At 36.3% G+C, this 11445-nt stretch overlaps 1 long non-coding RNA gene across 1 annotated transcript; it reads left to right on the top strand.

Moving 5' to 3' along the window:
• Window positions 1-2205: 2205 nt before the first annotated feature.
• On the top strand, window positions 2206-10768 carry LOC122351686. Its single transcript, XR_006251791.1, has 2 exons — window positions 2206-2680; window positions 10035-10768. It is a non-coding gene; the product is annotated as an uncharacterized LOC122351686 (long non-coding RNA).
• The last annotated feature ends 677 nt before the right edge of the window (window positions 10769-11445 follow it).

The following is an 11445-nucleotide window of genomic DNA, read 5'->3' as shown; positions in this document are numbered from 1 at the left end:
TCAATTGTAAATATTTTGGGTTGAGAAGCAATTTCAGAAGCAAAGTCCAACTAAATTTTATTTTTGTTTCCACCATATCGTAAAAAAAAAGCAATAAGCCAGCTTTGCAAAAACATTCAAAATATGAGGGTGGGCCAGATATGTGGAACCCCATGTGAGAGTGTAACCAAAATGAAAGATGACTATCAGGATACAGGCACAACATTCCTCCACGAATGCTGGTCCCCCGACTGAGAGCAAAGCAACAATGTGGGGCTTGTTGCTCCAGCCCTTCCGCCCCAAGTAACGCCCCGACTGACCTTCCCAATCTGACCCCACCACCCAGAGCAGACCACCCCATCAGGAGAGTCCCATGTAAGACGTCTTTGAGCTCTGCGCACAGGCCTGAAATACAGCGTGCAATTCAACAAACCTGGGTTTGCATATAGAAGAATATTCCATTATTAACCAGAACTTGGCCCACAGACCAATAGTTTTTGAGCATGCAAACCTACTTTGCATGTACAGTAAACGTGGTCTGTTTGTCTCACCGGTATCAGAAATGTATTTATTAAGGACGTATATTTATATTTATTTATTTACAAAAATTGTCATTAGTTAAGTCAAATTATTTACTTTAATTTCTGCAATTAAATTCTAAACAATATAATCTAAAATAAAATATGCAATGCTGCAAAGTATTTTTTTAATATATTTTTGCCACCACTTTTATCTAATTTAATTTCATTTTAATTACTTTTTAATGAATTAGTTATTTTATTATTAATTATTAATTACTAATTTAATTTATTTATAAAAGAAATTGGCATTTTCCCTCAAGTTCTGTTTGATGTCTGACCCTTAAAAAAAAATCTATATGTTTTAAAAATCAACCCAGACATAGTCTTAAGATCCTGTATCGGGTCATTTTATATGTTTAATTACATATAAATAAAAAATTTGATGTCCGGTGTCCAAATGGGTAGTGAATGTATCATTTACCAACAACAAACAAATTCATTTACAAATATGAAATAACACCCATATAACTAAGCAGAACTCGGTTATGAAAACAACACCTGAACCAACGGCTTTGGAGCACATTAAAACCATGAAGATGTGAAACTATATAATGAAATCAAAATGCCTTTTTTTAACAAATTTATAAATAGCCAAGAATGCACACATTTCCCATCTGGATTCCATCCGTAATTAAACTGTGCAATGATGCAACTCATTCATTGATCCAAATGTGAACAGAACAGTATTGTCTACGCTTAGTCTTGGGTTTGCCCTGATTTCTCACTGTCTGGTCATGTAGGAGACCCTGGGATGTCTGAACAGACGATTCTAGGTTTGTTTTTCATACATAACTGTATAGGTGGGGTTCTTGATACAATCTAGCATCTGTCAGCACATTAAACACACTACCGACCAAAAGTTTACACACACTTGACTAGTCTTGTGATCTTTGAAGAACATATGCTTACATACTTTTCATTGAGTTTTAAATTGCGCCCATCCGAAATGTAATACGGGTAAGTTCGACTAGATTTTAACATAAAAGCAGTCAACTATAGCCATCACGCATGGTGGTCGTTAGTATCAGAAATGTATTTATTAAGGACCAATATTAATAAAGTAGGTTATAACGTTATAAATAAAGTTAATTAATTAATAGTTGTTTATAAAACTCTTAAACATCAAATATAAAAAGCTGCTTTAATTAAAACAAAAACTAATTATGAAAAAAGGCTACAGAAAAAAATATTAGCTATTGATTTGTTTGTGCTCCCGCTTCTAAAATGTCCTTTTTTTTACTTTTGATCACTCCTGTTGGCATTTTCTGCTTAATATTTGACCCTGAAAACCTCAATAATTAAAAGAATAAAATAAAATAAAATAATAATAATAATAATAATAATAATAATAATAATAATAATAAATGGCTGGCGGCACCTTAAGAAGTCGGTTAAGATTTTGCCAAGACAGTTTAGATTTGTTTGGTCACTACATAAAAAGTAGGTGTGTCCAAACTTTCACTGGTACTTCATGTATCATTTACCGAATAAAATAAAAGAAATAGAATAGAAATAGAATATATAACATCTCCGACAGTGATTAATTTCAGTGAGATACTGTTACAGCTTCACTGTCAAGTTCACAGAGCGACTTCAAGAAACTTCGATGGAGATATTCACGCATGAACCCATGTGCGTCCTACCTTAGATAAGAGCCTCTTTTCCTCTTTCTTTTTCTCCACATGCTGATCCAAAGGCATCTGCAGAAAATCGTCTTCACAGCAGATGAAGCTCACGGTGCATCCCATCCAGACAGGTTCAGGTGAGCGTCCTTAAGACCCATTCAACGCGAGCGTTCCCCGGGAATATTCCTCCTGAAGGTCAGCGCGGCAGGTATGAGCTGCGATCAAACACTCGCGGGGCACTTCGGCCCAGATCGGATCCGGCGGGGGTTATTCCATTAGCGTCGGCGTCTCCGCGCGCGGTGTTCGCGTTGACCGCGGAACTGCCATTGGGAATGACGCGCTGAAGCGGTGGGAAGGACCGGAGCGCGAGGGGGAAAAGTTTGAAAACTGGGATGCGTGACTCTGAAGTGTCTCGCGCGCGCGCGCGCGCTCCCGGAGCTGCAGGAGAGTAAACACAGGCCGCCTCGCTTTAATGTGCAGCGATGCCTTGCGCAGGTACTAGAATGGTTTTCATGTCATGTGGGTTTTACACCCGAGTCACACTTTCTGCTTTCTACCTGTTTAGTTAGTGGCTTCGAGCGCTGGTTACATTGACAAAAAAGATTCAATAACAACGAGAAGAAAAGGGCACAATTATTGTTTATATATATATATATATATATATATATATATATATATATATATATATATATATATATATATATATATCACACACACACATATATTTATATATATTGTCTGTCAATCATTGTATCTTCCATTCTGTGTCTATCATCTATCTATCTATCTATCTATCTGTCTGTCTGTCTGTCTGTCTGTCTGTCTGTCTGTTTATTACTGTATTGATTATCTTTCATTCTGTGTCTGTCTGTCATCTATCTATCTATCTCTATCTGTCTGTCTTTCTCATCTATCTATCTGTCTATCTATCTATCTATCTATCTATCTATCTATCTATCTATCTGTCTGTCTGTCTGTCTGTCTGTCTGTTTGTCTGTCTGTCTATCTATCTATCACTGTACTGATTATCTTTCATTCTGTGTCTGTCTGTCATCTATCTATCTATCTCTATCTGTCTGTCTTTCTCATCTATCTATCTATCTGTCTGTCTGTCTGTCTGTCTGTCTGTCTGTCTATCACTGTATTGATTATCTTTCAATCTGTCTACTCTTTTTCTTTCAACTATTTTTAACTTTCAGGCAAGGCTTTGTCAAGGCGCAGCTTGTTTTCATGGACTTTCCTTTTACTATTTTTCAGTACAGTCGTAAGCGGTGAGATCAAAGGGATATAATCAACACATGTTTAATCAGTACACGTAGTTACTGATCCGTCACTGATCCCGCTATTGTTTTCATTTACTGCACTAAAATTAAAGGTTCAGAGGGAAGAATATCTTGGCTTGGAATTTTCAGTGTGCATTCCAACTTAATGTGCCATTTGTGACGGGGTTATGCATGGCCTTCACACCCTGTGATGCCAGCCAGAATATCTCTAACAAATGGTCAACAGCTATTATTAAAAAGCCGTTTTATTTTTGCATGCATGTAGTTTTAGTTCTTCATAAGGGCAAAAGTTGATGTCGTGCGAGTAACATTCAATTTTACAGAACAATGCAATTGATAGATTTCAATAGAGAGTGCAGAATTTTAGGTATTGGGTGTTTCCAAGTTAAAATGGATTTTATCAGAATTGGTCAATTTGATGTAAGGGATTGGTGACTTTAGCTGAAAAAGAATTTTTTTTTTATTATATAAATTTTTTCCCTTTGGAATAACATGTACAGAAGACTTATTCACAGTAACACAGACATGCATTCAGAAAGTAAACATTTCCTATTAAGTGTAAGCGGCGTCTGAACCTGATTGAAACTAAAGAGTCTGCTGAGTATTTGAGAAGATATGAATATATTGTGAACATCATATCATAACTAATATTTGTCTGGAACACTCAAAGCACACAGGGGATGTTTCAGGGAGAGTGCAGCCTTGTCTGATTTGATAAACTACTTTTCTGTTGTTTTTTGCTGTTTAAGTGGATTAAAAACAGATAAACAGTGTCATGATTAAAAATGTGTGCTCCTGGTTCGCCTTTTTCAACAGAAAAAAAACACTTTTTTAATTGCACTTAATGGACGATTTCAATCCCTGAATCAATACATCACTGATTCCGCAAGCAAAGTGGACCGTGTAAAAGCTTTTGGCCATAAAGTGCATGTGAGTGATCAAATACTATTCCTAGCAGCTCTAGTGCTTGAGTTTGTGCTGTTATAAGACTTTGCTTGCTCGAGATGAATAGCTGACTTGCATGGACTGATAAGGAATAGCTTAAATAATGACTTCCTTCCACAAGAGTTTGCATGTATTTTGTTGAGCAGCTAATTTGGGTTTTTTAGATCTGCAGTGGGAATATTCTTGTTAAACTTCTTGTTTCTTGTATTTCTTTTAACTCTTAATCGTAAAGGTATGATATAGCTTTTAGTGAGTGAGTCATTAGACATTAGATTCACACTGTAAACAGATTTGAGACTGATTCCAATGATTCATTCAAATGTTTTATCAAAAAGAACCTCTTTACTAGTGCCCTTTCTTTGTTAATTAGACTTTAAATCTCATTTCTACATACTGCTTTAGTCAGATTCATCAAAATAATAGCATTTACTCTTTTTTCAGAGTCATTTGTTTGTGAATCATACTACACTGTTTGCTCTGTATTATATTTGATATGAGTATATTGTACTGTAATATTTTTTTCTTTAGTTCTTGATTCCTAACATACATACATAAAATAACAGAAGATTTTATTTTTATATTTTTAATATTTAATATTTAATATTTTAGTGATTCAGTTTAAGTGAGTCATTAGACTGATTCACAATGTAGACACTTTGAGACTGATTCCAGTGTTATGTAAAAAAATCACAATAGTCATTTGTTCAAGAATTAGACTATATTGTTTGCTCTGTATATCCCTGGAAAATTAGCAGCATATGAATCTCGGCCGCCCTGGGGTCTAGGGGGATAGGGGGCCTGGAGGTGTGCTACCGACCTGAGTTTGGTGCGCTCCCTTCACGCCTAGGTGAGTTATTCTCGATCAAAGTTATGAGTCAGAGAGGGTAAATTTGAAACGGAGTATCTCGGCTCCTCAATGGGCTAGAGACTCGATTTAGATGACCTCGGATATGGGCCTTGGTTGTTTTTCCACAAAGTTATTCCCGTTCAAAGTTTACAGAGGGAGGGAAAGTGTGCCGTCTTGGGGGATAGGGATTTGGGGTCAGTGACGTCGGATAGGGGGCCTAGAGGTCTGTCAGGACCCTAGGTTTGGTGCATTTCCTTCCCCCCTGTGGTGAGTTATTCGTGGTTACGAGTCAGAAGTGGTAACTTTGAGGCAGAGTATCTCAGTCGTGGGCTTGAGACTTGAGGCAGGCGTCCTCAGATAGGGGCCTTCCAGTTGTAGGATCGAGCCCAGTTTGGTAGGTTTTGGTCGATTTTCGGCAAGGTTATTCCCGTTCAAAGTTTACAGAGGGAGGGTAAGTAACTTCGATTTATCCCTAACCAGTTCTTTGCAATATTTGAGTGCTTAATTTTGAAAAATAAAATGTGATGTGACATTTCTCAATATCGCTGTAAAGATAAGTGTATATGACTGAAATTGAAAATCTTTTTATTTATGGACAAGCATGCAATATATCTATGAGCACATGATGGCTTTTAGTGTTTGTGCGGATTGAAATAGAAGTGCTAGATAATGGTTTGGAGAGGGTGTTATCTTTGGAGCAAAGCCCAAACTTTATGAGTCTGTTTAGTGCTACGCCAACTCTCGCGACCAAATTTCCAAGACCAAAGTTTACTCATCCACCTGAAACAAACCATCCACACAAAGACATCACAAACAGTTCTTGTGCTTGTAATATGTCCTCGTTTAAAATAAACTTTGACTTATTAAAGTAAGTAAAAATTACAAATGGTATTTTGTGGCTGTCTTTTAGCTCTGAGGCAGCTTGAGCCGAACTCTAGAGCTTTGATTTTCTACTGTTGTTGGCTCTTTTAAGAAATAGTACCATTTTAGCTTAGAGGTGGGATAACATAATGAAGGATAACTACATTAGTGCCACAATAGCCAAGGTCAAAGCACCTCAAAGCACCTCTTTGAGTCCATTACTGAGTCCAATTTGTCTCTGTCCTTTTTCCATTGACCATTGATGCCATTAGTGTTGAGCTCAGACGGTCAGCTGAGAATGACGTCATGAGAATGCCATTGAGACCATTTAGAAAAATAAAAACGGACTGTTTTTTCATGTCATCATCCAAAACGGTAAAAAACCTAGTACAAATACCTAGGCGATATAATTTTTTAATGTTTTTATCATTCTAATTGTTGCACCAACTAAACGTCATTACTCATTAAGAAAGAATTACGGGGGTTTTAACCCTTGTACTTTGCCAAAAATAATTATTGCTTGTAAATCTCTCATTATGCCATATTTTATTACCAAATCGATATTTTTGACCTTTTAGTATACACCACAGCTTTTTTTGATACCAAAATTATCAAATTTCACTCAGTGGGTCTTATGAGTTCCAAGAAGAAATACAATTATGCTAATTGAAAGAAAACAAGCTGATAAAAAAAATAATAATAAATAATAAAATAAAGCAAAAAAAAGCATAAAAAGAGATTTATATATATATATATATATATATATATATATATATATATATATATATATATATATATATATATATATATATATATATATATATATAAGCGAAGTTATTTTTGACTGGGAACACTGCAACTGTAACAAGGTGGAGAATAAATATTTTCCAAAGCATTAAGAGAAACTAGCATTTTCAGGGAAAAACAAAATAACCGGAAAATGTTGGGAACACCTCAAGAGGCTTAAGCATAAACCTCATTAAATTTCACTCGAATTTTGATCAAAACGAAAAAACATCTGTTTCTTTTTTTTTTACTCTGTATGTTTCTGAGGATCGGTTCACACACCGCTTTTCAAACTCAGCACTTCCGCAAGCGATTCTAAAGATAACCCATAAGCCATCTATATTCATATAACCCACTTTCCAATGTGAGCAGTCATGGCAACAGTGCACAAACAGTAAAGCTGTAAAATGATTTGCGTATTGGCTTGATTCTGGGTCAGTGGTTAATCTGATCGACAGTTCCGGTTATCTTTACTGGCAAAGTGCCTGTGTGTAATTACTTAGATTGGGTATTACTATTGAAATGCATCTAAGAGTTTCCATGCTAATTTGATCCTGCGATGATACTACAGAGTCAACAATAGAGGATGACTGAGCAGGCAGCACAACATTTTCAATAGTCATAATAAGAAATGATCACATTATATAAATATATTAAAATGATTTCTGGAAGGATCGTGTGACACTGAATGCTGGAGCAACAATTCAGGAAATCAGACAATTAGACATTTAGCAAATGCTTTTATCCAAAGCAACTGAAACAGTCAAAAGAGCTATCTATGCTATGTGTTTTTTATAATAAATAAAAAGAAATGGAAAAAGAATAGAGAATGCTATAGTGTTAGAAGGTCAAATTTAAAAAAATGTTTAAAAAATGTTTAAAATATTTAAACAGAAGACAGCTCTGTTTAAATTCTGACCCACCCCGAAATCATAATATCTATGATCATCAGAAATTAGACAAATATAATTATGTGGATAATATAACACAAAAAAAAATGCTTATCTTGTCATGGAATTCTTCTTTTATTGATTTGACCTCTTTTGAAAATTGTATTTTTTGCTATACCATATCAAAAATATAAGAAACGAGTCGGTATCTTTACCGACTTTATACGGCGTTTAAAACAAAGTTTCCAATGTTTTCTTTCTGTATAACTACTGACTACAGTCTTGTTTTTCCCACTAAGCCACGCCCCCCATTTTATGATATGTTCCTGACGGTATCTATACTGCGTTTATAAGCCAGGTCTTCGTGTGAGAGAGAATCGTACCCGTTTACGCTGTTTTTAAAGCAATAAACATGCGCTATAGATAAAACTCCACATTCCACAACTTGAAAGCAATCTTCTGGTCCGGTTCCTCAAAAGATTTCAGTGGAGATAGGCTGCTTTTCAGTATTATTGTATCTGCAATTGTAACATATTAAGTCCCCGCACTCGATGATTAGTTAAGCTGTAGTGCCGCATAAAAGCTGTACACTACCGTGTGTTTCATGCTTTCATTCTTTCACACCTTCCAGAACCTTTTATGTCCCAGATAAAAGGCGTCTTGGGTGGCAAAGTAGACCATTGCACAGCGATGGAAGAATATAAAAAGGTGATATACAATGTACCACTAAAGGATTAGTCATACGAGATATTAATTTGCTGTAATTATTCTATTATATTCTAAAAGAACGGGTTATGTAACATTCTCATATATCAGAGGGCCCTGGAATCATTATCTGACCACAATACCTATGAGCTTTGCCCTTTGCCTAGTTATTGTTGGCGCTTTGGAGTCAGTATGTTGGTCCTGCAGGCAATATTCACTTTTTTTTACAAAACGAGGCTCGGAAAATCCTTTCATTTCTACTCGTGACATGTTTTGGGCAGGTTAGGCTGGCAGGTTTTTGTCATTGATCTTTGTGTACATTCTTTCGCCCGACTTTTCCGAGGGATGGTTATACCACACCGGTGGAGAATGACAGGCCTCGTCATGTTTTGTTTTGTGTTGGGGTCTTGAGCAGACGGAGCTTGCATTTTTCCATCGTTTTCTTTTCTCTGGAATCCTACATCACCTTGGAATGGGGATGTTATGCATTCGGGCATCTGGCTTGATGGACTTGGGCTCCTTTCCTCGTAAAGAGTTCCAGTATACTGACATAATGTCCCAGCATGCCCTGCTGCGATATTCTTCACTCTTCCCCATTTGGCGTTGGATAATCCGATAATGTGCCCTGGGAGAACAATAGGGCTTGAAAGCAGTCTATCCCTTGGGAAGACTTTCTACAAGAGAAACATTGTGCCTCAGTGCCAAACTTATGTAGCATTAAGCTGAGGTTCGTGTGACGTTTTAAAGGAAAGCATGTGACGTGTGGCCAAGTATGGTGTCTCATACTCAGAATTTGTGCTGGGCATTATACCCATTCAAGTGCATTGGTGAACACACACACACACACACACACACACAGTCTGTGAACACTTCTGCCGGACATGAGACTCGAACCTGCAACCTTGAGGTTACAAGCCTCAGGTTACCACAACTGCCCACAATATTTTTTTAAATAAAGGAATTTTTGATTACTATGATTGTATGATTTACTATATTAGGACTATATTCGACAGACTAATATTGCAACAATGGCACTTTTATATACTATTTATATATAGTTTTTATATTATATATATATATATTTATATATATATATATGGTTTTTTCATGTATCCTGAATTGGTCTCGGTCTTTGGTTTTCTTGAGAAGAAAGAAAGAATTTTAGATTTTCAGAAAAACGTTTAACAATGAAAAAAACTTTTTAACAATAATTTTTGACACAAATACAAGGCCATTTATAGAAAGCCTTTTAGAATAGAAAGAAAGAAGAAGAAGAAAAAGACAGACATTATTGGGACAAAAATAATCATAATATTGCTTTCTTCAGTGAAAATGTCATCTCATCTGAATCAGGAGAGAAATATGTACAGATCAAGAACATTTCACCAGCAAAACAGTCCAGAGGCAACAGTTTAAAGTCAAAAAACATGGATTTGTTTCTTACAAACTCACAGCTTTTTGTTTCACAAGATGTTAACTGATGGACTGGAGTGGTGTGGATTACTTGTGGATTATTGTGATGTTTTTATCAGCTGTCTAGACTCTCATTCTGACGGCACCCATTCACTGCAGAGGAGCCACTGGTGAGCAAGTGATATGCTGCATTCGTTTCTCCAAATCTGTTCCCATGAAGAAACTCATCTACATCTTGGATGGCTGGAGGCTGAGTAAATATTCAGCAAAATGACATTCTTAGCTGAACTAGTGGTCTAATATTATATTTTTGAACGTATAAACCTCAGACTTATTTTACAGACTTGTACTCCACCATCTTACACTTTGCCTCTTTCTCCTTAGCTGTAATCTGAGAGGGAACAGGGAAAGAGGGAAATGGTTCTGAGACACCCGGGCCGATGCCCATCGCCAGAACTCCTAGGGGCCAGAGAACCACAAAAGGCCTCTGTGGAAGAGAGATCCGGGGTCGGACCAGTGCGGCTTTCATGTCTGGGTTTCCTCGGTCACTTAAATCCGCAGGTGCTGAGAGGGGACGTCTGTGACTGAAAAACATTCCCAGGGTGCCATTTGATACAGACGTGAATCAGAAGATCCTGACGAAACTCATTCCACAGCTCAGCAGTCGCGTGTGTTTTATCCAAGCTGCTTTCAAATATCAACAACCTCTGTTCTGAACATATGCGTAAATGAATTACGTTTCCCTTTATACAAACTACAAATGCACTTAACCCTATGAAGCCTGCTGTATCATATTTGATATGTGCATCTCTGAATGATCAGCTTGATTAAAATTGCTGTTCTTTACCATCTATTACATGCCTCCTGTTCTCTGATTAACACCTTAGACTTTTTTGTAGCAAATATAAGACATAAGACATATAATTGCAAAAATATCCTGCTTCAGATTAGTCTTTTTGCTGTGCAATCTTTAATTAATTATATTTAATTCAAATAAAGATTAACATTGCTGGATTGAAGCATCTTAGGTTTACTTATCAGGTTCAAATACATAGTATCAAATATATAGTGACAACTGATACTTATGTACATTTATTCACAAGTGTGCATATGCAAGCTTCCTAAAGTTAATTAAAGGTCCAAAAAAGTTTCATATGTCAGGCTTTCAATGAAAACAATACATTCATTTAATCAGATTGGTCTCTATACAACACTTCACAGATGATAAATAGATAGATAGATAGATAGATAGATAGATAGATAGATAGATAGATAGATAGATAGTCATAAAATCAGTCTCAGCCTTCGTTTTATAGTTTATATATTTTATAACTTGTCTCAAAGACCAACAATAGTTGTCTGGAGGAGGAAATGCTTCACATCTTGGGGAAAATCCCTGCGTGTTACCTCATCACTCAATGCTCTTATATTAGACACATATGAACAGACAAAGGGAGAGAGTACTCTAGTCGTAAAAGCTTCATTGGGATGATATATATATATATATATTCTCTGTTCAGTATCGTGGCC

Source organism: Puntigrus tetrazona, chromosome 9, assembly GCF_018831695.1.
Source record: "Puntigrus tetrazona isolate hp1 chromosome 9, ASM1883169v1, whole genome shotgun sequence".
Lineage (NCBI taxonomy): Eukaryota > Metazoa > Chordata > Actinopteri > Cypriniformes > Cyprinidae > Puntigrus > Puntigrus tetrazona.
This window is presented reverse-complemented; position numbering and strand designations above follow the sequence as displayed.